Source organism: Microcebus murinus, chromosome 2 (genome assembly GCF_040939455.1).
Source record: "Microcebus murinus isolate Inina chromosome 2, M.murinus_Inina_mat1.0, whole genome shotgun sequence".
Classification (NCBI taxonomy): Eukaryota; Metazoa; Chordata; class Mammalia; order Primates; family Cheirogaleidae; genus Microcebus; species Microcebus murinus.
The window spans coordinates 40784484-40812445 of NC_134105.1; the positions used below are offsets into that span (position 1 = coordinate 40784484).

At 45.5% G+C, this 27962-nt stretch overlaps 1 long non-coding RNA gene and 1 pseudogene across 1 annotated transcript; both read right to left on the reverse strand.

The window, feature by feature from the left end:
* Positions 1-1758: 1758 nt before the first annotated feature.
* LOC105877588 (uncharacterized) lies at positions 1759-26890 on the reverse strand. Its single transcript, XR_001157016.2, has 3 exons — positions 26661-26890; positions 15751-15889; positions 1759-2073 (listed from the first exon to the last, which is right to left on the reverse strand). It is a non-coding gene; the product is annotated as an uncharacterized LOC105877588 (long non-coding RNA).
* On the reverse strand, positions 24851-26515 carry LOC105877587 (solute carrier family 25 member 3 pseudogene; annotated as a pseudogene).
* Positions 26891-27962: the final 1072 nt, after the last annotated feature.

The window sequence follows — 27962 nt, forward strand, 5'->3', positions numbered from 1 at the left end:
TTGCTGTGATGATAATGGTCATGATGGTGACAGTGATGATGGTGATGGTGATGATGGGTTTGTCCTTCTGCAACCTGACCAGATCTGAGTGGGGCCTGCCCCAACGTGCAGCCACCTACACCTGGGCAACGCTGCACAGCTCTACCTGTGCCTGTCACAGCCCCAGGCAGCCTCTGAGAGGTCTCCTCACACCTGGCACTGGTTTCACCCCAGGAACAGCAGGTCTTGAAATCAGCCCCTCCAAAACCAAAAGAACTTTGTCATGTATTCTGAAAGTTAAAAACTCAGCTAACAAAACACGTCCTGGGCCGGGCGTGGTGGCTCACGCTTGTAATCCTAGCACTCTGGGAGGCCGAGGCGGGCAGATTGCTCAAGGTCAGGAGTTCAAAACCAGCCTGAGCGAGACCCTGTCTCTACTATAAAAATAGAAAGAAATTAATCGGCCAACTAATATATATATATAAAATTAGCTGGGCATGGTGGCGCGTGCCTGTAGTCCCAGCTACTCGGGAGGCTGAGGCAGAAGGATCGCTTGAGCCCAGGAGTTTGAGGTTGCTGTGAGCTAGGCTGACGCCACGGCACTCACTATAGCCTGGGCAACAAGCGAGACTCTGTCTCAAAAAAAAAAAACAAAAAACAAACAAACAAAAAAAACACGTCCTGAATGTTTTACTCCTTCTATGTCATGTTCTCCTTTGTTCTGGGTCAACACTGTGATTTCCTTTCTTTTCAGACGCATGTTGGAATTTCCTTTCAGATATGGTTTTTGTGATACCATGTTTATTGCTACTCCCTGCTTTCAAAATATATATTCACTGTGCTTTTTGAACAGTTAAAACTTGTTTGCTTTTGAGTTAGGCCTCCCTCCCCTGGGGATCCCAAGACAATTTCTGGAAAGCTGGTGAGGATGGATCTTGGGCTGGACTCATGAATGAAAGAGACCCTGTTACATTGGCATGCTGAGGACTGAGGTGGGACAGTCCCTGAGCCCAGCGGATGCCTCGGTTTTCCAGAAGCCTCGGCCATTGAAAACATCTGGGGGGAATGAACGGACCTCCCATCTGCCACGTGGCTTTCCGTTTCATGTCTTGACCTTTGTACCAAATCGTATACACTCGACCACATTAGTAAATCTCTTCCTGTGTAGCTTCTTTGATCTTTTTAGCGTGTGATTTGGTGTTTTGACATGTGCATACCCTCTGCGAATCCACCACCACCATCAAATGAGTGAACATATCTATCATGTCCCGACCTCCCCTCGTACCCCTGTGCAATGGCCTCCTCCTGGCACCCCCTCCTCTGGGCAACCATTGATCTGCCTTCTATCACTAGAGATTAGTTTGCACCTTCTAGAGTCTTATGTATGTTCTTGTTTTGTCTGGCTTCTTTAACACAGAATAATTATTTTGAGATTCAGCCATGGCGTTGTGTGTATCAATGGTTCATGTCTTGGAATCTTCCTTGAATTCTTGTAATAAGCCCTACTTGGTTATGGCCTATTATTCTTTAAATACACTGCTAGATGTTGTTTGTGAATAGTCTGTTTAGGACTTATGCATCTATATTCTTTAAGGAGAGCAATAAACCAAAAGTTGGGCCCAGAATAGACTAACCAGATAGGAAAGAGCAGCCTAGAAAAACCTTGGCGAGACCCCTGTTAGCAGGGTGACCACCGGGCACAGAGCGGACGGACTCCCGCTGGCCACACTGAGCCCTCTCAGTCTGGGCCTCTGTAGAAGAGGGAAATAATCACAGTCTTTTTTTTTTTTTTAACTTTATTAATTTCAGAGAGAATTTAAAGAGTGAAAAGCCAAGTAACTATCATAAAATGCTTGGGAAAGGCAGACCCAGTCCGTGACGAGCTGTCATGGTGCGGTCGCGGCAGCAAAGCTGAGACTCAGGATTTCTGGAACAACTGAGAAACATTCTTCCTGGTCATCACATCTGAGGAATGATGGTGTCCTCTGGGCGGAAACCGAAGGGAGGAGGTAGAGACAAGAGAGGCCCCACATGAGGGGATTGGGGCAAGCAGGGAGAAGGAGGGAAGAAAGAGGCAGAGCAGAGAGACAGAAGCTGGGAGGGCAGAGGGGGGAAGGGGAGAGGGAAGAGAGACAAAGAGAGGGAGAGAAAGGGGAGTGGGAAAGAGAAGGATGTTAGTCATTCAAAAGGCCAAACAGAAAGCCAGTCAGTGCACTTCAGAACCCTTCAGCAGAACCATGCTACCTGAGCAACTCTGAGGGCAGGCGGGGAGGGGTGTGAAGAGAAGGGGTCTGCTGTGGGCTGAATTGTGTCCCCCCAAAGGATATGTTGAGGCCCTAAACCCCAGTACCTGTGAATGTGACCTTACTTGGAAATAGGGTCTTTGCAGACAGGAGCAAGTTTAGTGAGGCCACGCTGGCATAGGGTGGGCCTTCTACCAGGAGGGAAGTTCAGACGGACACACCTAGAAAGGGGACACTGGGTGTCGGTGCAGGGTGCACAGACGCGGGGAGAACGCCATCTGAGACAGAGGCAGAGGCTGGAGCCATGTGTCACAAGCCGAGGAACACCAAGGATTACCAGCAACCAGCAGAAGCTGGAAGAGGCCGGGAAGGAACCTCTCCCAGAGTCTTCAGAGAGTGTGGCCCTGCCAGCACCTTCATTTCAGACTTCTGACCTCCAGCACTGTGAGAAAACCCATTTTTGTTGCTTAAAGCCTCCCAGTCTGTGGTACTGTGTTATGGCAGCTCAGCAAACTAACATGCCCCTCAAGCCCCAACGTTCGGCCACCCTGCTGGGTGGGAGGGCAGCTGGAGATGTCCCTGCCTTTGGGCCGGCCTCACCGGCTGCCAGCAGCTGGCTCAGGGTGGTCGGACAGCACGCTCGGCTGTGGCCCACCTGGCACCTGCCCAGCCCTCCCAGGAGCGGAAGTCTTCACACAGCGCCCCGGTTAAGCAGTACAGGGCACCTCTGAACGACCGGCTTCCCCAGGCCACTCCTGGGCAGGCTCCCCCGTGGAGACCTCGGCTCGGGCCTCTCCTCCCGTGCCTGGACCTTCCCATGCATGGTCCTGGACGTGCCTGGCTGCCACGTGGTGTGAGGGCTGGAGCTGGGCTCTAGGAAGGGCAGGGTGATAATGGGGACCGACTGGGCCTTCCATAGCCACGTACATGGTTTTCATGCTTAATTCTGCCCCCAAGCCCTTATTTTTGTCTTTTAGAGCCACCTGCTATTGAGTGGAACTATACTCCTGAGGAGCATGTCATGCAGAAAGATGCAGCCTTCTTGTGTTTTTTGGTTTTGCTTTGCTTTGTTTTTAACAGATGGAGAAACTAAAGCCCAGAGAAGGGAAGGGACCTGCCCCAGGACACACAGCTTCGAGGGAAGCAGATTAAATTCAGAACACAGGCTCCTGAAGCATGCTCGGGAGTGCCTGCTGAGTTCTTACGCAATCCTGCTAGGTCACTCTTTTATCTGCCTAACGTTCATATTAACATTTGGGGTGGGCTACACAGTTTTTTTTCAGATTTTAAACGTGCTTTAGCATCTTATTTATTATTGCAAAATCTGGTTCATGTCACTGTTAATAAAACTGTGATTTAACAAAGTGCTTTTATTACAAAAATAAATTTCCGTAATAACTGCTCAACCAGACACTTTGCAATTAAAAATAAAATAGCACAGTAAAGAGAAATGAAATTCTCAATAAACTAAGTTGTTCCCTCTCTCCCCCACTCCACTTGCCTGGGCTCCACAATATTGCTACCGGATTTCAAACCATTTGCTGGCATCAGTCTGTTTAGTACTGCTCTATTCTCCAAATAATTGGACAATTTCATATTTTTAGCTCAGGATTGAGTCCCTAATAGATAGCCATGTGTCCTTTCAGTTCTTAACTATCAACTCTACCAAGGATCAGCCACTTGACTGTGTCTCTTTGCTTAATATAATCCCCAATTTTAATCTTGTCACTATCTAAAATAAAAGCTCAGGGTGGAAGAACCCCATTGTGATAGTCAGGTTGGGCTGTCATAACACAATATCAGACTGGGTGGTTTAAACAACAGATATTTCTTTTCTCACTGTTCAGGAGGCTGGAAGTCTGAGATCAGGGTGCCAGCATGGTCAGGTTCTGCTGAGGGCTGTCTTTTGGGTTGCAGAAGGTCACCTTCTCACTGTGATCTCACTAAGGAGAGAGAAAGCAAGCTCTCTGGTGTCTCTTCTTATAAAGGCACTAATCCCAACATGAGTGCCCCACCCTCATGACCTCATCTAATCCTAATTACCTCCCAAAGGCCCCATCTCTAAATACCGTGGCACTTGGGGCTAGGGTTTCAAAATATAAGTTGGGAAGACATAGTTCAGTCCATAGCACCCATATGTGAATGGTTATCTGCATAGTGCTTATGTACAAATTTGCACTTGGGATCATATTAGCAAAAATAGTGTTTCCCTTTTGCATGTCTCCCATGCAAAAACATATTTTAACCTCTAAGCAATGTCCCCTTTGGTGTACTGGTAAGGACAATTGAAAAGAAATGAACTGTGTTTAAATCTCATTAGTTAAAAGTAAATGGAGCCAGGTGTGGTGGCTCACACTGAGAATCCTAGCACTTTGGGAAGCTGAGGCAGGAGGATTGCTGGAGGCTAGGAGTTTGAGACCAGCTTGGGCAATATAGCGAGATCCCACCCACCCTCACTTTTTTTTTTTTAATTAGCTGTGGTGGTGTGTGCCTGTAGTCCCAGCTACTGGGGAGGCTGAGGTGAGAGGATCCCTTGGGCCCAGGACTTTGAGGTTGCAGCGAGCTATGATGATACCACTGTTTTAGCCCAGGCAACAGAGTGAGACCTTGTCTCAAAACAAAACCAAAAAAAAAAAAAAACAAAAAACTAAATGGAAGGGTTAATTGCTGTTCACAGCTTTGGAACTGCTTTTCTCAGCTACAGAGGCTCTAAACTATCCCTGGTAGGAGACTCGAGGGATCTCTGATAATTTCCCCCTGATTATTGCTGTTTTAATTCCTCGCTCCTCTAACCTTTCTATAGTTTATGGGTGAATAGCTCTGAAAGAAGTGAAGAAAGTCGGCAAATGTTTTTGATCATAAGTGCAGATAATACACACCCCACAGATTCTGTTTTGCGAGATTTTTCTATACATGTTGACACAGCTAATCTTTGCTTCTGTAGCATGTACATAAATATTATCCAAGATGACTGGCATATGGTACTGTTATGTGTCTTTTAAGAAAATCTCCAAACGAATCCAATATTTCCCATGTGGCACCTGAAACACTGTGGGCGTGGGATATTTATAGAGCCATAATAATGATATTTGAAAACACTGTAATATCTAAAGACTCCATTTCCCTGCAAATTTCATCTAGAAGGCTGCATTTTGCAGACATAAGCTCTTGCCAGCCATCCGCAGTGATTGCTGGAATGCCAAGCATTGTTGGAATTCACGAAATGTCTGTGTTAAGCATTATTGTCTCTGAACCCTTCAGAAGGAAAGTCACCTTCTCATGTGGATGGAAATATTTGCAGGTAAGGACTTGCCACCTCATCTGGCCTTCCAATAGTGGTCTTTTGCCCTTCAATAGAATTAGATTTTCCATGGCATTTCTCCTTAATGACCTTGATAGTGTCTCAGGCTACATATGGTAGCTCATGAAATTTTACAGTCAAAGAACCTTAGAGGATCCATGAGCTGCGAATGAATGTAGTTACCATTTTAACCAAACCCTCCTCCTTTTAAACAAGTGAGGACATTGGTTTGGTGACTGAGGTGGTCCTGGGGTCTTTTTGTTTCTACCCCAGTGTTCATTCTGTTACCTCTGGTTTGTTTCTGTAGTTAATGGAATGCCGGGTCTTGCTGGATTCTGTCCTATCCTAGTTAATATATACACAGCCCACTGGGATAGCAGCTCCCACTTTTAAGTGTCTACTGTGTGCAGGTCCTCTACCAGGTCCAGTTGCATCACCTCATTTGATTTTTATCAGAACTTTTTGAGGTAGGCATTCTCACATCCATTTTACACATGGGAAAACTGAGGCTCGGGGAGGTTAAGTGTCTTGCTCCAAAATCCATAACTAGTAAGTGGTCAAGTCAGGATTTGAACCTGGGACTGTCTGACCCTGCAGTCCATGTTCCTGCCAATGGAGAGGAGTAGAAGATGAAGGTGGAGACACAGGCCTTCCATATGAGAAGGAAACGTTACTCTAGTGGCCAAGCCAGAGGTATGGACATTGGATATATACATGCTAGCCTGAGTTTCGTCACAAGTTACCACTGCCCATTCACCATGTGCCAGGCTCAGGGGTCCTGGAGGCTGGAGGTAATGGGGTGTGGGCCCTGCCTCGGAGGCTGTGTGGGAGACAGATGCACAAACAGATGACAACAGCACCTGTGACCCAGGCTGGGCAGAGGGACAATCAGGGGCTACAGCCTTACCCTAGAGGTTTGTATTAGCCCCGGGAGGTGGTGATGCAGGGGCGGGTCTGGAAGGAAGGAGAGGAGTCGAGGTGAAGGGGGGCTGCGAGGGTGGGAAGGCTCCAGGCAGAGAAGCAGGAGGGGGCCCAGGGAAGCCAGCCTGGAGGGGGACCTAGGCTAGAATGGGCTCAAGGACCAGATCACAGAGGGCCATGATGTACCTCTAAGGTCAGGGGCAGACCCTCCCCAGGAGGTGCAGGGAGTCCGGAGGGTGCTGGGTGGGGAGGACATCTGACCTTGGACAGATAAGCAATTTTGTGTATAGGAGGGACGGGGGAGGGGCTCAGGCTGAAGGTCAGGAGCACGTGGAGGCTGGGGTTGGAACTCAGACCATAGGTGACTGTGGCCTGATCAAGGCAGTGATGACCATGGGAACAGAGAGAAGAGGAAATGGGCAACCCATTGGGAGGGAGAGGGGGTCAAGGGTGACTCCAGGGTCAAGCCTGGATGGGAGGGTGTTTGGTGGTGACAGCAGCTTAGCAGGGACACAGAAAGGGCTGAGATGCCCCAAGGAAAGCTAGAGAGGATGAGGATGGGAGCGGGCATGCCTGGGAGAAGGGTGCGGGAAAGCTGGAGAGGCTCGGTGGGGAGGGGCACATGGCCTCTCTGGTCTTCCTGAGGTGCTGAGGGAGTGGGCGGGGGTGTGGGAGGGGAGTGTGGGGCGAAGGGAGGCTAGATGGACGAGGAGATGATGGTTCCAAACAGCCCGGTAGCACTGAGGACTTGAGGAGGGGCAGCAGCCCAGGTAGGTGTCAACAAGAGGGACCCTTGGGCTGTCCCTGGGTTGGGTTGCCCAGTGAGGAAGGGGCAGGGCTGGGGTACACTGTGGGGGTGGAGCTGAGCCTGGCAAGGAAAGGGTGGGGGCCAGGGTGGGCTCACAGGCTATAAACTTTGCAGAATCTGAACAAGTCACGACTAGGCTCGCACCTTTTAAGTCTCCAGGTGGTAACTGCTAGAGCCAGGATGACTTGTGCCCAACCTTGCAGGGGGCTCCCCGGTCAACAGGGGCCAGACCCTAAAACAGTGTCTTCCAGCACGGGTATTGCGCAGGCTTCCTGTGTGCAGGGGGCTGTGAACAGTGGGCTTGCAGGGGAGATCCCGGCCTGCCACCTTCCTTCCTGAGCAAGGCCGCTGTGCCACTGGGGGCCGGGGGCAGCATGTCAGAACAGAGTTTCCCTGGGGCGCCCACACTGGAAGACATGCAGGCCCCGGGCAGCAGTACAGCAGAATAGAAAGAGCACTGGACTAGGAGTCCAGGGATTCACTCGCAGCTTGGCAGGGCCTCCGTTGCCCCACCAGGCAATCCCTTCTGGCTCTTTGAAGCCATTAATGCCAGCTATAAAAGGAGCACACACGAAGGAGAGGGGTTTTAAGGGAAGCAGTCTGGAGGGTAGGGTGCAAGCTGTTCCACAGGGTGAGCTGAGTAGCCCCACGAGGGAACACAGGCCCCAGTGCCAGGGCCTGGCTGGGAGTTCAAATCCTGTTGGAAAGCTGAGCAAAAGGAGAGATCCCTGTGCGCTCAGGGAAGGCCAGGGAAGGCCCCTCTCTAATGCTGGGGCCCCCAACCCCTGGGCCATGGCCTGGTACTTGTCTGTGGAAAAATTGTCTTCCATGAAACCAGTCTCTGGTGCCAAAAGGGTTGGGGACCGCTGCTTTAATGGCTCATCTCTGTTTCTGATCCCAGCAGTCTCTTAAATGCCACATGGGTGGCCTTTTAAAAGATTTTGAGATAAACAGAGTCCAGTATATAGAACACCTGGAGTGTGTCCGGTGCCATGCTAGGGGCTGTCCATGTGGAACTTCTGTGCCGCCCAGCAACCTTTTAAGTTTCCCATTGTGCCTGTGAGGAGACAGGCTAGGAGAGGCTGGGGAACTTACCTGCATGGCTGTGCTAGAATCTGAACCCAAATCTGAAGTTTCCAGAAAACCGCTTTGATGGGGCTTAGGCCCGTGGGAGAGGTGAGCCCCCTAAACAACCAGCCACTGACAGAAGGCCACCCTTGCAGGCCACGTCCCAGGCAGATGCCCCGTGCCGTGACAGCAGCTCTGCCTCCGGCCACGCACACATGTGTCTGCCCACTCTGCTGCTGACAACGGGACATGACAGATGCATGCTGGAGGGGACGTGGGCGTGATGTGTCTAAGAGGAGACGTGGCGTTGGCTACAGGGACCCCGCCGGCTCCCAGCGCCAGAGCGTGTGGACTTCGTCTGTGTCGGCGTCACTGCTTTCTAACCCAGCCTGGCAGGTGCTTTTGCTGCAGGGGAGCGGGACGAGGGTCTGCACGTGAGGCTGATTCATTTTTGTGGCAGGAGACTGACGAGCTGTCTGAGGGTAAGAGACGCACTCCGGCTGGCCGCCTCCAGGAGAGGGTCGAGCTGGTGGGAGTGAGTTCAGTCACTCTGATGTGGGAAGAGGTGTCTGCAGGCCTTTCCCTTCCTGTTCGCATCACTCCTGGAGTCTTAAATCCTAAATTACTTTGCATTCAAAACAGATTTATTTTTCAAGTATCAGCCAATTGTCATTTTAAAAACTTTACTCAGAGTGGCCAAAGAGCTCTAGCCACACTTGGGACTGCAAAGGATCGGGATCGGGACTGCGCACTGCCATTTTTCGTTTTTAGAAGGGTGGGTTTAATGTTCAGACTTCATCTGGCTGTTATGCCCACTATAATTATGGATAATTATCACGTCTTGCTGAGAAATCACAGTGGGATAGGGGCGACGCAGAAGACGACAAACTGACAGACACGGTCCCGCCTGGTAGAGTTAGGCCCTAACTAGTCGTATTTAGATTGCAGTCACGGCGTGGCACGCGCAGAATTCTCCCGTGCTGTGTGTTTTGTGGGGGTGGGGGAGCATCGCTAAAAGTGATTCTAAAGCAACAAACGCCTTTCCCAGCAGTACGAGTGGGGGTCATCAGGAATCTAGAAGGTGGTAAGAAGAGGGGAAAGAAATAAATGAAAGGACTAAAAAGAAACTGAAAAGGAGGCTTTGTTTGTGGCATGCTCACAGACAGAATATCAGTCTTTCAGTAAACACTGCAGGTGCCAGTGCGGCAGGCCTCTGGTTCTCATTCTTTAGTGCAGCAAATATTATCAAATGCCCACCTCGTGCCTGATTCCAAGCATGCCAATCTTTTAAAATAAGTAAAAATCCCTTTGTGTCAAATTCTGTTGCTGTACATGTTATAATCATTGATTGGTAAGACACATTTTTCATTATTATTATTATTTTTAGAGAAAAGGCCTCACTCTTGCCACCCGCACTAGAGTGCAATGGCATCATCATAGCTCAATGTAACTTGAATTCCTAGGCTCAAGCAATCCTTCTGCCTCAGCCTCCCGAGTAGCTGGGACCTTATAGATGCATGCTACCACTCCTAGCTAACTTTTTAAAAGATTTGTTTTAGAGATGGAGTCTTACTAGTTATCCAGACTGGCCTTCCAAAGGGCTGGGATTATAGGTGTAAGCCATAGTGCTCAGACACTTTTTTAAAAATTAGAATCTTTAGATTTGTAAAGGTTAGTATGCTTTTTTTACTCAGTGATTCAAATCCTGAAACAGACTCTGATAAGGACAAATAGTTTTTAAAATACAGTGGAAGAATTTATGACATAGAATCAATCATGGCACTTGGCATCCCATCCATTTCTGATGTGGGCCATGTACTGTTGAGGACCAGGGTTAAGTAAGAGAGGGGCCCTGCACAGAGAAGTGGGGTGAGGGCTGGGGCGGTGAAGGGCAGCGAGCAGGAGCCCAGATGGGTGAGATGGGGGAGAGGGTCTGTGGGCCTGGAACCAAACCAAAGCTGGGCACGCAAGAAGCTCACGAGGTCGGCAGTGGAAACACGGATGAGCCAGCAAAAAATAAGAGGCTCCACTCAGGTCAGCTTCTCACATAGCTTCCAGAGCCTCTACAGGTAGCAGACTGGCTTCTGCTCACACACCCACAGTGAGCTTGACTCGAAGTGCTGTCACTTCCTAGCTGTGTGACATTGGGCTTGTTTCTCAGTTTCTCTGTGCTTCAGTGTCTCATCTGTAACATGGAGCCTGTTCTTATAGGCTTGTTGTGAGGACTCCATGAGTTAATTCATTTATAGTGTTTGGCACAGCACTTAGTAAATGTTAGACACTGGTATTCAGAGGAGTGAAGTGGGTATTTTTCATCTCTTACTCCATGTCCAAACCTCCCCCTCTCATGTGGCTCCTTTGTAGAAAGTGAGCCCGGGCCAGCCTGGGACTTAATCCTGAGAGACGGAGGCAAAGGTGCGGGGCCACTCTAAGAGATGATTTGCAGGGCTGGTGGCCCTGTGGGGAAGGGTGGCTATGCCAGTGTGGCGGGGCAGCCAGACCGCCCCTGTGCTAACTTGGCATAACCTCCCTGCCTCACCTACCTGGCTCCTGCCCACTGCTCTTCCAGTAAATTCCTGTGGTATACAACCAACAGCTCCAGGTAGAGCCATGTTCAATGGTGGTGTCAAAACCACTGTCCACTAGGGACCCCAGGGGAGGGAGCACTGTGCTCTGAACCCCCTTAGACTAGTGAGTGGGGCTCAGCTCAGAGGATAGGCCTAAAATCTGCGAGAGAATAAAGAACGACCTCAGAGCATAGGGCAAGACCCTAGGCAGAAATCCCTCAGCCTGAGCTCTCTGACGACTGCCCAGAGCAGCCAGGAACATCTGGCAGATCCTTGGGAGTCCAGGAAAAACACACATTTGCCTCTGACCTTGGAGATGCAGGGGGCGGGGAGGCCAGGGGGTGGAGGAGATGACCTGGATCCTAAACCACGCTATTTTTGGTCTCCAATCCTCTATTACTGTTTTCTGCCAACTGCTTTCCTCGCAGGGAGCATGAGATTTTCCTTCGAGTAGGGCAAGGTTGTGTTTATCAACTCGTTGCAAATTACATGGTAAACACTGATCCCCTGGTTGAGGCAGTTACTGAGTCTCTTTGTTAGATTAATAAGATTACAACAATCTGGGCAGACTTTCAAGTGTTTATTTTCAAAACTCACTTCCGAGGGTGGTAGGAACATAGTATCAGGCCTGACTGGATTCGGGTATTTGGATAGAGCTCATTTCTGTTCCAAGTGCCTGTTCTCCACATTCAAGAAGAAAAAGGGTCATTACTCCTCAACCTCTGACAAGCTATAGTCACGTACCCTATAGCCCAATCTCTATTCAAAGAGTTCATATTTCTTTTAGCACCTACGTGGTTGCCAGCCTTGTCCACAGACTTTAAATGGCTTTCACAGGGCAACCTTCACAGTGAGTCACTTCCTGCACACTTCAAAAGCGCTTGGGCAGGCAGACTGTCCAGTTTGTAACTATATGCATTTCAGTGAAATTTACTGAAAGTGAAATTTCTGTAACATCCTGCTGACTTGAATTATTACATTACGGATGGTGTATCTCCCTGGCAAAAACAGGCCACCTCCACCCCTCAGTGGTGCGAAGGAAGGCTGGGGGCTACGGCGAGGCACAGCACAGGTGGCGGTCGGGGCGGCTGTCCTCGCTAATCGGCAGGGCTGTCCATCACTGGCTCCCTCGGATTCATGGGGTTGCCCTGTCCCCACATGAGGACTTCGGGGATAAAACAGTGACTCAGAACACTTCTGCCCTCCACCGGCTTGCATCTTCTGAGCACACAGCTGCTCAGAACCTTCCCCTCAGGCCCAGGCTACCTTTGCAACCTCTGGTTCCACCATAATCTCCCGTACCCACTGTCCTCCCACTACCCACAGCCCCTGACCCACAGCTTGGCTCCAGACTCCCTAAGGCAGCCTCACGCCCCCTGGCTCTGACTGACCCCATCCAGTGCCCTCCGTGCCCTTCCCTGCCTCCTCCCATCCTTCCAGACCTGAGGACAGGGCTGCTCTTTGGAGCTCAACCCTAAGCCCTGGCTCCTCCCGCATTCCGCGGCACCCAGCTCGGTCACAGGCAAGCCCCCTGCCCCGCCGGTTTGAGCCCTGACTGCACCCCTGTCTGATCCCCCCGTGTGGCTATGAGCAGTTTGGGGGCATTTCGGATTCGTCTTTCTTCCTCCGTGCTGAGCTTAGGATGTATCACATATTGGGAATTTAGTAAATGTTAAATGAGTGAATGGATGAATGAAGAGAAACATGAATGAATATGTTCATAGAGATACAAATGATAGCTTTATCCACAGGGCTTTTCGGTTTACAACAGTTTCATGCCCATGAATTTATATGATTCTCATACCAAGTTAGAAAGGTAGTTACCATTGCATGAATTTCATGAAGAGGCTAAATAATAATAATAACTCCAACATCTGAAGGCTGTGTATCAGGCACTTAATAAACATGCTCTACTAATCCTATAAGGACTGTGCAAGGTGAGCAGTCATCTTTCACTATTGGGGAAACTGAGCGTTGGCAACTTGTCGAAAGCCTGAGCTAGGATTGGAGCCCACATCCTGGGACTCCAGAACCTGTGTTTAGTCCCTGATCCAATGTTGGCAGACAGGAGGATGAAGCCCATCCCAGCCAGATAAAGGGCCTGAGCTAAGTCCTGAAGGACGGAAGCAGAGACCAAGCGAGGGGCAGACGGGCTGGTCAGCGGGGCTGCCGTGGTCAAAGGAGGAGGGCAGGTGGAGGGGCAGAGCCAGGCTGGGGGGCTGGGACCTGAGGGACAGTGGGAAATGACCAATGCCCATGGCCAGGAGGGATCCCGTCCTAACAGGCCTCACATGCGCCAGGGGCAAGGCACTGCATCTTGTCCGCAGTGGTTCCCATGTGGGTGGGGGCTGCACACTGCGGGCCTCTGAAGTGTTCTTCTGTGTCAGTGGGGAAGGAGGCTGGAGGCAAGAAGGCGAGTTACAGGCTGTGGCAATAATTTGGACCAGCCATAAGGTGACCTACCATGGGTAGTGGAGTAGAAATAAAAATGGGGAAACAGATATGTGAAATGTTAAGAATATTTCCCAAGCTTTCCTATCTCCCCCTCTGCTCTTAGCTCAAAGAAATGTCTCCTCTGGAAAAAAAATCCCCCCTTCTTTGCTTGTTCAGGCCTCTGTGGCCCTTGTATTTACTGTTCCCTCCATCTCCGAAGCTCTTCCCCCACCTACCACCACCTATCTGGAGAATACCTGTTCATCCTTTAAGACCTTGTGAGTCCCCCTTTGTACACCTTGATACCTGGCATATACTTCTGCTGGGACACCAGTGCCAGGGTAGTTTGTTTACATATCTGCCTCTCCTGGTAGACGGTGAACTCCTTAATGGTTGGGACTATTCTCATCTTCATGTTCCTGTGCCTAGGGCAATGCTTGACTCATGGTAGGCAGGGAGTTGAGTGAATGAATGAATGCATGCATGAATGAGTAAACAAATAAATGAATGAGTGAAGACATTGTTCTCTTCCCTCTTTTCCCACATCTTGGGACTCCAGAACCTTTGTTTAGTTCCTGACATTTTATTGGTGATGTCCAATAAAAGTAAGCTAAATTTATTTTCTCTCAGACAATGTATTCATACTTTGTTTTGAAAAATGCCTTCGAGTTAAACTTTGTTTTTGTAAAACTAATGAGTATGTCATTCAGCAAGTTTGAAACACCAAAACAAGCAAAAAATGTTTGGGTGCAAGGGCAAGGAAAGAAGAGGAGGAAGAGGACATGTGATCCAGGGCATGGGAGTGGAGAGGCATTCTATGACAAGTGACCTCAGTCACAGTTTTTTCTTCACTTTCCATTAGCCCACAAGAGGGACCAGTGAGAAAAGTGTTGGAAATGGTAAGGAACACCATGAAAGAGACGTATGATCATTATTCTGCCTGGTGGTAAAATATTGCCTTGTGAATTCAGTGCTAGCTTCCCACGCTCACCAAAAGAAAAGGATGATTTTAATATTAAATGTATTCCTTTCACTAATACATACATTAATTAGGGAGAAAACATTTCCCAACATATAAAATTAAATCTCTTAATAAGCACAGGCTTTACCGAAAAGTAGGAAGTGCACGAAGACTAGCAGCATAACCTTAGATGTGAAGCCATCTGTGATTTTACAACAAGCATTTTTGCTAACTTGAGGTGGCACGCTGTTGTGAAATGCTAAATTAAATACCACTTAACATTATTATGGCTTCAAAAAGTAGTTACAGGCTTCAATGAGCACACTTTTATCACAAGAACACACAATCTAAAGCCAAAATAGTTCAGTTTAATGTGCCAAAAATATGCTCACCCCATACATTGTTAGAAAGAGCAATAGGAAAAGAAATCTAAAATTTGCTGCTATTTCATTTGATGGCAGCCAACATCTCCTGTCTTCCTTGGCAAGAAGTCCATTTTTCTATGCTGTATTTTGCACACAGAAATCTGCATAGACTGATTTGCATACCAAAAACACATTTGTAAAAGAAACTGTTTGCATAGAAGCCAGGGGGAAATAGGGTTGTCACTGTTGGCTTCTATACACACACCACCCCCAGGGTACTTGCTTTTCACTTTCCTATGAGCTGAATTTCCCACAAAGCGTTATATACTTTATGATGCATCAAAAATTAAAGCAATTATATCCTGTATATATCCAAGAACAACCACCACAACAACAACACAGGCTAAATCTTTCCTTGCAAACTGCCTGTCAATTTTTTACTAAGAGGCTGGTAATAATTTTAAGTGCTTTAATATATTAAGCTTTTATTATATACCATGTGTTTTACTTAACTTATTGCTTATTCTCATAATCAGTCTTCAAGGTAGGTGCTGTGGTTCCTGATTTTACATATGGGGAAACTGAGGCATGGCAAGGTGAGGTAACCTGCCAAAGCCATGCAAGCCAGGAGTGGTGAAGCCAGGTTTGGAAACCTGGTCTGACTGCTCAGTCCTTTCCTGCCACCCCCACCCCCAACTGCCTCTCTCTTTCCCCAGTTGTGCTGCATATAATGTCTTTTTCTCAACTCTACCAGCCTGGGGGGTAAGGGGAAATCATGCTGGGAGTGGGGAACTACTTTGGTTTCCTGGTATTTTTTCTGACCAGAACCTGGAAGCAGGACAACCTCAGTCTCAAGGCCCAGTGACGGTGCCCAGTAAACTAGCTCAGTGACAGACACGGGGTGAATGGGCAATGGCCTGTGATTCTGAGGGTGTTGAGGAGAGAGACGGATTGGTCACTGCACAAAGACCCTACATGGTAGTTGAGATGCAACGGAACCCTCCTGCTTGGTGCCCATGTGCTATCACCAATTCAGTGCCAGCCCAGCTGTATTCTTGGAAACACAGAATGGTTTTGTGTGTGCTTAATTATAATGCTACTTACAGAGATTTTATCAGTAGCAAATCAGATGCTTGATGTTTTTCTTAAGAAAAAAAATTGGTAGTGGCTCTTTGAAATTTGTTCATCTGATGAATCCTTTGGATTTTTCCAGTGTACAGTATTTGAAAGCAAATGGCCATTTCTGGAAAGTCAAGGGGGAAAAAGTGCAGAATTAAGAGACCACAGATGTTCACAAAAAAGATTATAAACATTTACTTTCTTTTAAGATGTTTCTTTATTTTTGTGTTGTTTCTCACCTAGTTTCCTATTATCCATGAATCCATCATGTCCAAAAACTCCCAGCTTTGAGACCTAATTATGTATTACTCACTGTTAGAAAGCTGTTTTTCTGGCACTTTCGGTAATAAATTCCTTTTGATGTGATGTACAGTAACTGTCTCATAGCAAGTTCCAGGCTAAAACAAGTAATGTGACAGCAAACTGCTTTGGTGGCAGACAGATCTGCTTTGAATTCTGGTTTTGTCACTACAGTTTGACTTTCCTTACTTAATCTCTCTGAGCCTCAGCTTCCTTGTCTGTAAAATAGGGAAAATATCACAAGGCAGGTCCTGGTTGCCTACCTAATAGCCATTTCCCTCCCCTTCCTTATTAACAACAACAACAGATATAAACAAATTTTGTTTGGGTCACAGTGTTGTTGATTCCAGCAGATGAGCTGCCTTGACCTAAGTACTCATTCCTATGTGCCAGTGATTGGCCTATAGGGTCTACAAGAAGGCATGTGACTTGATTCTGTCCAGTGAGGCTGAAAGGGAAATTAGCCAGAAGCTTCTGAGAAAGATTTTCCTCTCTGATAAGAAAGATAAATGAAGAGAAAGCCCCATTTGCCTTTGCCTCCTTGCTTCTCACACTGGATGCTGTTGTTAAGACGTGATGTTGGTGCTGTGGCAGTCATATCATGAACATGAGGGGGAACATTACTACCGTGTTTACCCGAAAATAAAACCTACCCATAAAATAAGCCCTAGCAGGATTTCTAAGCATTTGCACAATATAAGCCCTACCCCGAAAATAAGACCTAGTGATAAGGCGTGGCTACGCAGCCTATCGGCACAACACATGCATTTCGTTGCAGAGTGGTAAAGAAGACGAGCAGCCCTTCTCATCTGCCCCATCCTGACAGCTACTATCCCAGAGGTGACCGGAAAGTTGCGGGCAGCCCCACCAAGGTCGGCTCCCCCTGTCAGGTCCCAGCCATCCTGTGCGTGCTGCAAGCTGAGGCTTTGAGGGGAAAATAAAACACATGCCCTGAAAATAAGCCCTAGGATGTCTTTTTGAGGAAAACTAAATATAAGACTCTGTCTTATTTTCGGGGAAACACAGTAACACAGTAAAGATGGCAGAGCAGAAGGACCAAAAGGGTTTGGGTCCTTGGGGACAACACTAATCTATTGAACCAACCCTGGCTGACATACCTCCAGATTCTTGCTAAGATAAATGTCTTTATGGTTTAAACTGTTGTGTATTGGGTTTTGTGTTGCTTACAGCCAAAAAACAAAACAAAACAACCCCCCCAAAATACTAACTTAAATAAATACCAACACCACAAGATGGTTATAATAAATGATACGTTATATGTAAAGTACTTAGCACAATACCTGACACAATAAATAGCAGTAAATGGCTGCTACAAGTAATAGTAATAGCATTGATCAAATATAGGTAACAATTTAGAGGAACAAAAATATCAAAACACAAGACAGATGGGATGAATGGTACTGATTTAGCATGACAAAAAAGCTTTATACTCTTGGTAAAGGAGGGGTAAGGAGACATTGAGGTATAAGACATTGATTACAGTGACAAATTCTAATATCTGGGAGTAAGATGCAACTCCAGCCCAACACAAACGCAGTTGGAGATGAAAGAGCTGCGGTTCTTGGCCAGGTTTCCATCCACCCTCTCACAAACGGACAATCACCCTGTCAGCAGCTCCAATCCTTGTCTAAAGCCTAACAATTATGTGTATGTGAATTACCAGCCTTGCAAAGGGGCACAGTACTTTTAACCCACAGAATCTCTTTCCAGAATACTAAATGTAGTATTTTCTAAAAACACATTTTATTTCTTTATGGCAGGAAAGATAAGCACACTGATATATAAGAATATGATTTAGGAATATAATTTCCTTAGATATAGCTTACCATTTTGGATCACTGTGGTAAATCATAGGACTACAGTTTACACATGAAATCACCAATTTTTGAAATACAGCCTACTATAGCACAAAGTAAGAACAAATTAAGATAACATGTGAAAGTACCTAGCATAATAGAGGCAATACCTCTATTATTATAGAAGTAATATAGTAGAAAATAATCTTAAAGTGATCCATATTTTTTTCATCACTCTATGTTTTAGCAAAGAGACAAATGTCAAGATTACAAATTAACCCTGTGGTGGGGATGGGTATATTCACACCCAATGGGTGCAGTGTGCACTCTCTTAGGGATGGACACACTTGAAGCTCTGACTCAGGCAGGGCGAAGGCAATATATATAACCTAACCATTTGTACCCCCATAATATGCTAAAATAAAAAGAAAAAATAAACTTTGTATAAATAAATCACACACACACAAATTAATCCTGGGGATTAAACACACGCATACACATTCACTTCCATGTTCACTATGTCTAGGGTCAGTGTATATTATCTGAAGGCCCTCTACTTTCTATGGCTTTGGCACTATACAACAAGCATTGGTTTTATATAGGGCCATGGGGCTTTACAAATCTTAGAGTTAGTCATCATGTTCAGCATCTCTCTGATAAAGAAAAAACAGACATATAGAAAAAAATTCATCAAGAATTGAAAGCAAAAGGGTATTACTATTTACCTCGCAGTTAGTTAAATAAAACCACCAATTCCTGAACATTTTGGTTAGCTGAGATTTGCTTGTGTGCTATACACACATGCCTCCTTCTTCCTTTACATTAAAGGGCAAATTTGGTTGTAGCTCAAATTTTACAATGTGAAGTGATTTTTCAAAATCAAAGATCTCAGCTTTACTATAGACTAAGATAGCATTCATTCCTTAAAGGCAGTTTCTACTCTTTACAATATGGTAGATTTCTTGATACTTGTTTTTATGGAATTTAATGTGACTGTGTCACAGCCAGCTGTTTACTTTTGTAGCTATGGTCTTAACTGGATTTAGGAAGATAGAGTTAAGGGCTGTACCTTTAGAAACAAATAGGTATTTGAGGTGCATTTTATATCCTCATATTTGATAATACCTTCATTGAGATATAATTCATATACCATGAAATTCGTTTTAAAGTATACAATTCAGTGGTTTTTAGTATATTCACAAAATTGTGCACCATCACCACTAATTCAGGAACACTTTCATCACCCCCTAAAGAAACCCTGTACCCATTAGCAGCCACTCCCCATTCCTCCCTCCCCCCTCCCCCCACCACTCTAGGCCCTGGCACCAAGGTACTTTCTATTTCTATGGATTTGCCTAATCTGGACATTTCATATAAATGGAATCACAATATATGGCCTTTTATGTCTAGATTCTTTCACCAAGCATGACGATTTCAAGGTTCATCCATGTCATCGCCTGTATTTTATTTCTTTTTATGGAAAATAGTACTTCATTACTTTTTATGGTGAAAATATTCCATTGTATGGATATATGACAGTTTTATCCATTCATTAGTTGATGGACATTTGGGTTGTTTCTACTTTCAGGCTACTATGAATAAAGTGTCTCATAACTGTTTTTATGGAGGTGAAATTCATATAACAATTAAACATTTTGAAATGTACAATTAAGTGGCATTTAGTGTTGTTCAACCACCACCTCTCTCTACTCTCAAAACTATTTTATCACCCTGGAAAAATAACCCATATCCATTGAATGATCAATTCCTGCCATGGTTTAAATGTGTCCCCCAAAGTTTGTGTGTTGGAAATTTAATCCCCAATGCACCAGTCTTGAGAGTTGGGACCTTTAAAGAGGTGATTAGGTCATGAGGGCAGAACCCTCATGGATTAATGTCATTATTTCAATAGTGGGGTTATTATCTCAAGAGTGGATTTGTTATAAGAGTGAATTTGGGCCTGGCATGGTGGCCCGTGCCGGTAATCCCAGCTACTTGAGAGGCTGAGGCAGAAGGATGGCTTGAGACCGGGAGTTTGAGACCAGCCTAGGCAACAGAGCAAGACTCTGTCACTTAAAAAATTTTTTTCTTTTTCTTTCTAAAGCTAATTTGGCCCTCTCTTGTTTTATTGCTCTCTCCCTTTCTTGCCCTTTTGCCTTCCACCATGGAATTGATGCAGTATGAAGGCCCTTTCAAGATACTGGCACCATACTCTTGGACTCCCCAGCCTCCAGAACTGTGAGCCAGATAAACTTCTATTGATTATAAATTACCCAGTCAGTGGTATTCTGTTAAAACCTCACGGAACAGATTAAGACACTTCCCATTCCTCCCCCCCCCACTCATGTTTCTTGTCTCTGTGGACTTGCCTGTTTTAGATATATCATATAAAAAGAGTCACACAATATGTGACCTTTTGTATCTGACTTCTTTAACTTAAGATAATGTTTCAAGGTTCATCCAAGATGTAGCATGTATCAGTACTTCATTCCTTTTTATGGTTGAATAATATTCCCTCGTATGTATATGCCACAATGTGTTCGTCCACTCATTAATTGATGGATATGTGGGCTCTTTCCACATTTTGACTTCTCAGGATAGTTTAACATCCCTGCTGTCATTACCCTAGTCCATGCTACCATTCTCTTTCACCCAGATTACAATATTTTAACCACTTCAGTACAAGTGTCGGCAATAGTCAATAGCCACAGATGAACGTGCACAGCCACTTCATCTGACAGCCGTGATACTTTTCTAATTTTTCATTTATCAAAATTGTGAACATTTAAAAATAACGTAATAAAAACATATATGTATATGTTACCTATTCTGATTTACAAGTAAAGCTGCCTGTAAAGTAAAACAAGCTTTCAGTTCTTTAAAGCTTTCCTCATCACACAAGAGCAAAACGGATTCCTCGTCAATGCACAGCACAAACTATCGTGGGGACTTCAAGTGCCGGCTGTGGGCAAGGTTTCGCAGCCAGTGAGTGCCATACTGAAGTGGTTAAATCACCTCTTTCCCCTTTACTCCATTTCTCTCCACCAGCAACTTGAACACCATTCCATACTTAAAGCCCTTCAGAGATTTTCCAATGGCTTTAAGAATACTCTTAAGAAGTTCAGATCATTAATATGAACTACAAAGCCTGGGATGACCCTCCTCATGTTTATCTTTCCTACTTCATTTTACATAACCCTCTCAGCACCTGAATGTTTCCAGCCAAAGTAAACTTCTCCCAGTTCCTCAAAACTATCAGGCTTTCTCCTTCTTCAGGACAGGTGCACATGCTCTGCCCACTGCCATGTATTTTCTCCTTGCCAGTCTAATTCCAGCTTACCTTCTAGTTCTCATTTTAAACATCACTTAGATCTCCAATCTTACAACACCCTATACTTCTTTGTAGCACTTTGCACAATTGTAACTAATTTTTCCTACTAAACTGTAGGCCCCACAAGGGCAGCATCCATGTATTATGCTCATCACCTTCTGCTTAGCACAATGCTTCGTACATGGTGGATGTCGATGGGTAGTATTATAGACTGGGATATGGGCAGAATTATCAAAATGCTGCTAAAATTGGATACTGTATCATTGAAGTTCTCAAAAATATGCTAAAACACACACACACACACACAAACCTGGCTATAATCACAGTGTAATACAGTCCCTACTCACACATCCACCCAAATAGAATTCAGAAAAACAAGACGAAGTCTTCTAAATGATATTAAAATTTAAATTTCCTTTCTAACAATTCCTTGCTCATGATTAAAAAAATGATCTTTAAGACCACAAAAACCAAGCACACTATAATCAGATGGCTACCTATCAAAATGAGATCTCTGACTATAGTGATTATTCTTGCCTTTGAAAGGCCCAAAAGAAATTCTTTCCAAAGACCACTTGTGCAGCAAGGAAAAATACTAACAGTAACACCTTGGTTCTTTCCCACCTTTATCATGTGGTATTAACATGTAAATATGGTCTTTGTTTTTCAAGATTTTATCTGCTTCTTTTTTTTTTTTTTTTTTTTTTTGTGAGACAGAGTCTCACTTTGTTGCCTAGGCTAGAGTGAGTGCCGTGGCATCAGTCTAGCTCACAGCAACCTCAAACTCCTGGGCTCAAGCGATCCTTCTGTCTCAGCCTCCCAAGTGGCTGGGACTACAGGCATGAGCCACCATGCCCGGCTAATTTTTTCTATATATATTAGTTGGCCAATTAGTTTCTTTCTATTTTATACTAGAGACGGGGTCTCACTCTTGCTCAGGCTGGTTTCGAACTCCCGACCTCGAGCAATCCACCCGCCTCGGCCTCCCAGAGAGCTAGGATTACAGGCGTGAGCCACCGCGCCCGGCCTATCTGCTTCTTTTATTCACTTCTTAAAGGACAGATCAATTGGGTGAGATTACAGCTCTCTATCATGAAATTAATTTCATATACTTGAGAAAGCTATAATTCTTTAATCACCACCTGGGGGAAAAGATAAATCGCCTAAGCCAGCTTCCTCTGCTATAGGAACTAAAGATTCAAGGAGGAAAAAAAGGAAAATATGATAAAGCCTTTTGTTGAAATTGCAATATCACACACATACACAAAAAACCCAAAAGCCTGCATTTACGATCAATCCCTTCAAGTTAGGACTGAGGCACTGACTGATGTGGGAAATGACTTAAATATTAAGTATTTTGCAATTTGATTATTTCTAAACAACCATACCAGTGCCATAAATTTTCCACAACTGAGACACATTACAAATTTCCCATTGGTGCAAAATTAGGATAGTTTTATAGTATATACAAATAGAAAAATTTTTAGACATAATTTTGAGGTACTATAAAAAACAATTTAAGAAAAGAATAGTTATTGTTTATATCAAGGTGTTAAGCTGGAACAATGAAAAAAATGTGGACTTGATTCAGACTATATCATTTACCAGCTCTATGACTTTAAGCAAGTTACCTAGACTCTAAGCCTGTTTTATACACAAAATGGACTACTTCAAGAATTGCTGCAATTATACGAGAAAATGAAATACAAAGATACCTAACAATACCAAATGTATACTATGACTTTGATAATTCTAATAGATATGCATGATTTCACAGAGTGATAATTACAGGTGCGGGGAAGGAATAACCCCTATGGGTTCTTAGTTGGAATGAACCCCTATTATAAGAGACAGACTAACAAGAGAAAAAGAGAAGTTTATTAACATGTATATTTCATACATACATGGAAGATACCCAGAGAATGAGTAGTTCTCAAAGAGGCGGTTTTGAAATCTAGCTTATATAGCATCTTCAACAAAGAATAGTGAATACTTAAGAGAAAATTTAGGAAAGGACTTTGAGTCTTCAGGGGAAGCAACTTGGGGAAAGGCAAATGGCAAGTGAAGGCTAGGTAGCAAAGCTTGTTAATATAAATTCCTCTAGTACCATCTCCAGTCCAGTAAGGATCTTAAGTTTTCTTCAGAGGTTAACCTTTGCAAGGTGTCTTTTGTCTGTAAATCTACATCCTGTTTTTAGGCAAATGGAGGGCAGAGAGCTCACATGCATTTGCTTCTTCTGGTCTTCAGCTCAACAATCCTTCATATTTTGGGGTGGCATATTCTGGTCTCCCACATAGGCAGGGTAAAATGCTGAATACAAACTTAAATCATTCCAAAGGAATACTAGCTAGGAAAAAACTTTTAATGATTTTGAACTCATGTTATCTTTACTTAAATTACCTTTTATTCTTTATTGTCAGCTATCCAGGCCCTATTTATTCAAACAGATATTTGTAAACCATAAAAAAAAAAAAAAAGAGGTGAATAGAACTGAATATGAAAACTGTTGAACCAAACTAGGTAAATCCGTCTTGACCAGATTCATGACAGGCAGAATTATGCCATATGGTTTTCCTTAAATTATACTTCTCTAAACATACACAGGGTATATTACAAAAATTATCTAGTGCTATCAACAGAACAATGATGAAATACCACAGGGCAAAACAAGTGGTTTCTTACTACCTTGAAATCCATAGTTTTACAGCAATTTGCTAAGTTATATCACTGACAGAAAGTAATTTACTTAATAAATTGTTGATCAAAGAAACTTCCCATACTGTATAAAAGACGACGGACAGAAATATACTGGTTTTAAAATTCTGTCAAAATAAATCTGCACAATTAACTTGTATTAGATTTACCATTCTCCTTAACTGAGAACTTTTCAACAAACTTAGACACTAACTTCCTAAGGAAATATGAACTGTCTTAACAACAAATAATGATCCTTCCCAATAAGCAAAACAGAGGCACTAAATATAAATTTCTTTCCATCTCATTCACAAGTTCTGACTTTTTCCTACAAACTCTTTATTATCCATTCAAGACAGTTCAGATATACTTAAACCTAAACACTTTTTAACATGTTAGCCACTAAACAGTTTACTATTTCCCCCCAAGATATAAAAGCTACAGAGAATGGAAAACATGCCTTATAACTTCTAAAAATTTTATGAACCTCAACCATTGTAAAGATCACTGAAACACCTACCAAATTAAGTACTTATTACCCTTAAAGTGAGATTTTTCCTTCCAAAGTCACCCAAACCATTTTCAAATATTCAACAAAAATTGTTGCAATTTGTAGGCTTTTGGTGTGTTTTGTTTTGTTTTTTAACGTCAGGGTGGTATGGTCTTTCTCTGGATGTCTGGCTATTGAGAGCTGAGTTATACAAAAGAAATCTTTGGAGAATAGGTTTTCCTTTACATATTCCTAGAGCCTGCCCTTCATCTCATTTTGGCTTTCCACACTGATCCAATTGTAGCATTCCTGGAGAGAGCTATGTTCTAATCAGGAAAGGGGACAAAGCAAAATGATAAAATGCAGATTTTTTTCAGTCTCTTTGAAAACAGTGAATACATTCTAATCTATCTGACAATGTCACAATTTAACTTTTAATAATTTTTACCTGTAATGGACATGAACAGGAAATATGCAACGAGTCCTTCATCTACTCGACAGGTGCACAATTTCTATTAAGATGAACACCACATACTAGAATTTCACTTTGTTCCCCATTCCATATAGTTGTGCTGACCTTAAAACCTCATTTGTAGGCTATTCAATAGTCATGCTTGGATAATCTCCACAGAAATGGCAAATCAAAGGAGATACAATCTAGAGAGGCAAGACTACCTAACATTACTTTCTGCTAAGAATTCTTTCCTTATAATTGTTGAAAAGCTATTGAGTTAAAGCAACCATGCCAACTCCCCAAAGATAATGGTTCAAACCCTCTAACGAAACATTTGCAGTCCTCCTGGATTGCCAAAAAAGGAATCAGTTTAAAAAGAACTCAGACTGCGTATGAAGTCATCTGTCCCAAACACGTTAACATTTTACACACTAGCATTGTTCGCACGCAATTCCCCACTTGAAGGAAATCCAGATCCATTGTGGCTATAGTCGTTCGGAAATCCACGCCTACTTCTTCTTCTTCTTCAGGGATTCTGGCGCTTGAGCCACGGGAGGGCGAGGCAGCTTGAAGTACACCTTGACCGAGTCGTAGATGAACCACTGCAGGGCCGTCAGGGTGCCGATCATGATAATGCGAGCGAAGAGGCCTTTCCACACGCCCACAAACCCCAGTTTCTGGAGGACCCCCAGGGCCGTGCTGCCCTTCTCCTTGTTCAACACAGACACCACGGAATCGGCGGGATGGGACACGATGGCGCAGAAGACGCCAGCGATGTAGCCGGCCACGAAGGTGACGCCCAGCTGCTCGGCCTTGGTGGACTGGCTCTGCGGCTTGGGCATGACGTACTTGTAGAGCGCTTCCACCGTGCGCTCGAAGCAGGCGAACTTCATCATGGTGTAGGGGATCTGCCGCATCCACAGCGGCGCCACGCCTTTGTAGAAGGCCCACAGGCCCTCCTCGCTGTACATGCGGGGCGCGGCGGCCCGGAGGGTGTTGGCGTAGCCGGACTGCGTCTGCACGCGCACCTTGATGGCCTCCATGGGCGCCAGGGCCACGTCGGCGAAGAACTCGGCGCTGGCCGAGGCGGCCAGGTACAGGCCGGTTCTCCACAGGTAGGCCTTCTCCGGGCCCAGCAGCTCCCCGTACTGGATCTTGAAGACCTCGTAGAGGCCGAACTTGAAGAGGCCCTGCAGGGAGTAGCCGAAGAAGGTCGGGGCCCAGCCGCGGGCCAGGCCGCGCAGCCCGTCCTCGCGCAGCGTCACGCCGAAGCCGCTGAAGATGCCCCGGTACTTGCCGGGGTCCACCTGCATGCGGCACTTGATCAGGTCCAGCGGCACGATGGCCGTGTGCGTCAGGCCGCAGCTCACCATCCCGCCCAGGCCGCACACCAGCAGGTACTTGCTCGAGCCGTACTCGAAGCTGTACTCCGCCGCCGCCGCCGCCGCCCAGGGCCCGCCCCGGCCTCGGCCCGCGCTTCTCGCCCGCAGGGCTCGGTAGCCGTTGGCGTCGAACATGGCCACGCTCGGGCCCGCACACACCGCTCGCAGGAAGGCCTCTTCTCGTCCGGCCGCACTCCTGGGGGCCGCGGGAAGGCGCCAGGCGTCGCCAACCTCGCCCGCACGCCCGCCACGCCAACGGTCCCGCCAAGGGTTTTGCCGCGCTCGCCCGCGCCTGCGCAGCCCGCGCCGGACGCCGCGAGTTTCGGTGGGCCCGCCCCTCGGGGACCTTCAGGCCAATGGGCGTGTGGTAGCGCAGGAACCCCGACCCTCGCCCCGCCTCGGCGGGCATTCAGTGTCCCCATCCTACCTTGGCCGGTGGGTGGGGCTTTCGAGTCCCAAGTGAGTTTTGTCCCGGGTAGCTGCCTAGTCCTCTACAAAAATCCTAAAAAAGTAAACAAGCAAGTACAAACACGAGTAAACGCAGGAATAGGCCAGTAAATAGATGAGGAGGTGGGTGAGGGGGTGAAGAGTCTCCATGCACTGTTGCCTTTCTGGAGTCCTCACACAGCTGTGCCCGCTTAGGGTAATGGCCATCTCCATGGCAGCAGTGTTCTATTCGGGAACGGGCCGAGAGAGCCAGGAACCTGGCGTTGGAGGCCCGTTTATGTGGCTTCCAGCCTGACATAACATTCTCAGTTGGCGGAGGGGGGATGACATCTTCCCCCAACACTCACACTCCATTCCCGTCTCCTCCAACAGTTGTAGCGAGGGCCTGGGAAGCATGGAAGTACTCATTAAACTGGGGGTAGGTGCTGATTATTTTCACTCATTAGGTACTTTGTCATTGACTACTGAGTCCTTGGCATGATTTTGGAGAATATGAAAGTGAGTCAGAAACCTTTTCTTCTCCTAGGAAGCTTGCACTTATTGGCCTGAAAAATAAGAACTCAGTGACTCCAGGTGTAAACCAGTAGTATAGGATCATTCATTCATTCATTCCCTATTGTGTGCTGGGCCCTGTGCTGAGTTAGGGGCTTAGCAAAGAACCAGACATACTCCTGCTTACTTCTGAAGAAGATTTTTAAAAAGTCAGTATTGTGATAAATATTGTAATAGAATTTGAATAAAGTTCTGGATGAACCATGAGGGGGCAATTAATTTTGCCTGATGAGGTTCAGAGGACTTCCCAGAGGAGGTGACAGTGTAGCTGGGTCTTGAAGCACAAGTAGGAGTCTGCCCTGTAATGAAGAATGGAAAGGTAATTTCAAATTAAGGGAAACCTAAGTGCATGACCTATTGAGGAGAGATGAGTAATTCAACAGGATGGAAATTAAGTGTTGAGTCTGGAAAAATAAAATTGGGTCAGATTAGAGAAGACCTTAATGTCTTGTTCAGGACTTTGACTTTTATCCTATAGAGCCAGCCAATGTTTCCCAGAAGGGTGATCCACACCTGCATCAGAATCACCTGGAGTGCTTTATTAAAAATCTGATCTCACACTCCAGACTCTCCCCCACTATTATGTCTTTGGTAGTTACATGATGTTAGGCAACATTTCTGTCTTGAAATCATCCTTATACTTTTCCTGTGTTTTTCCTGCTAACTCAAGTTAAGTAGACCTTTCCTTTCCACAAGGCCAGATATAGACTTTTTGTTCTCTTATTTGTTA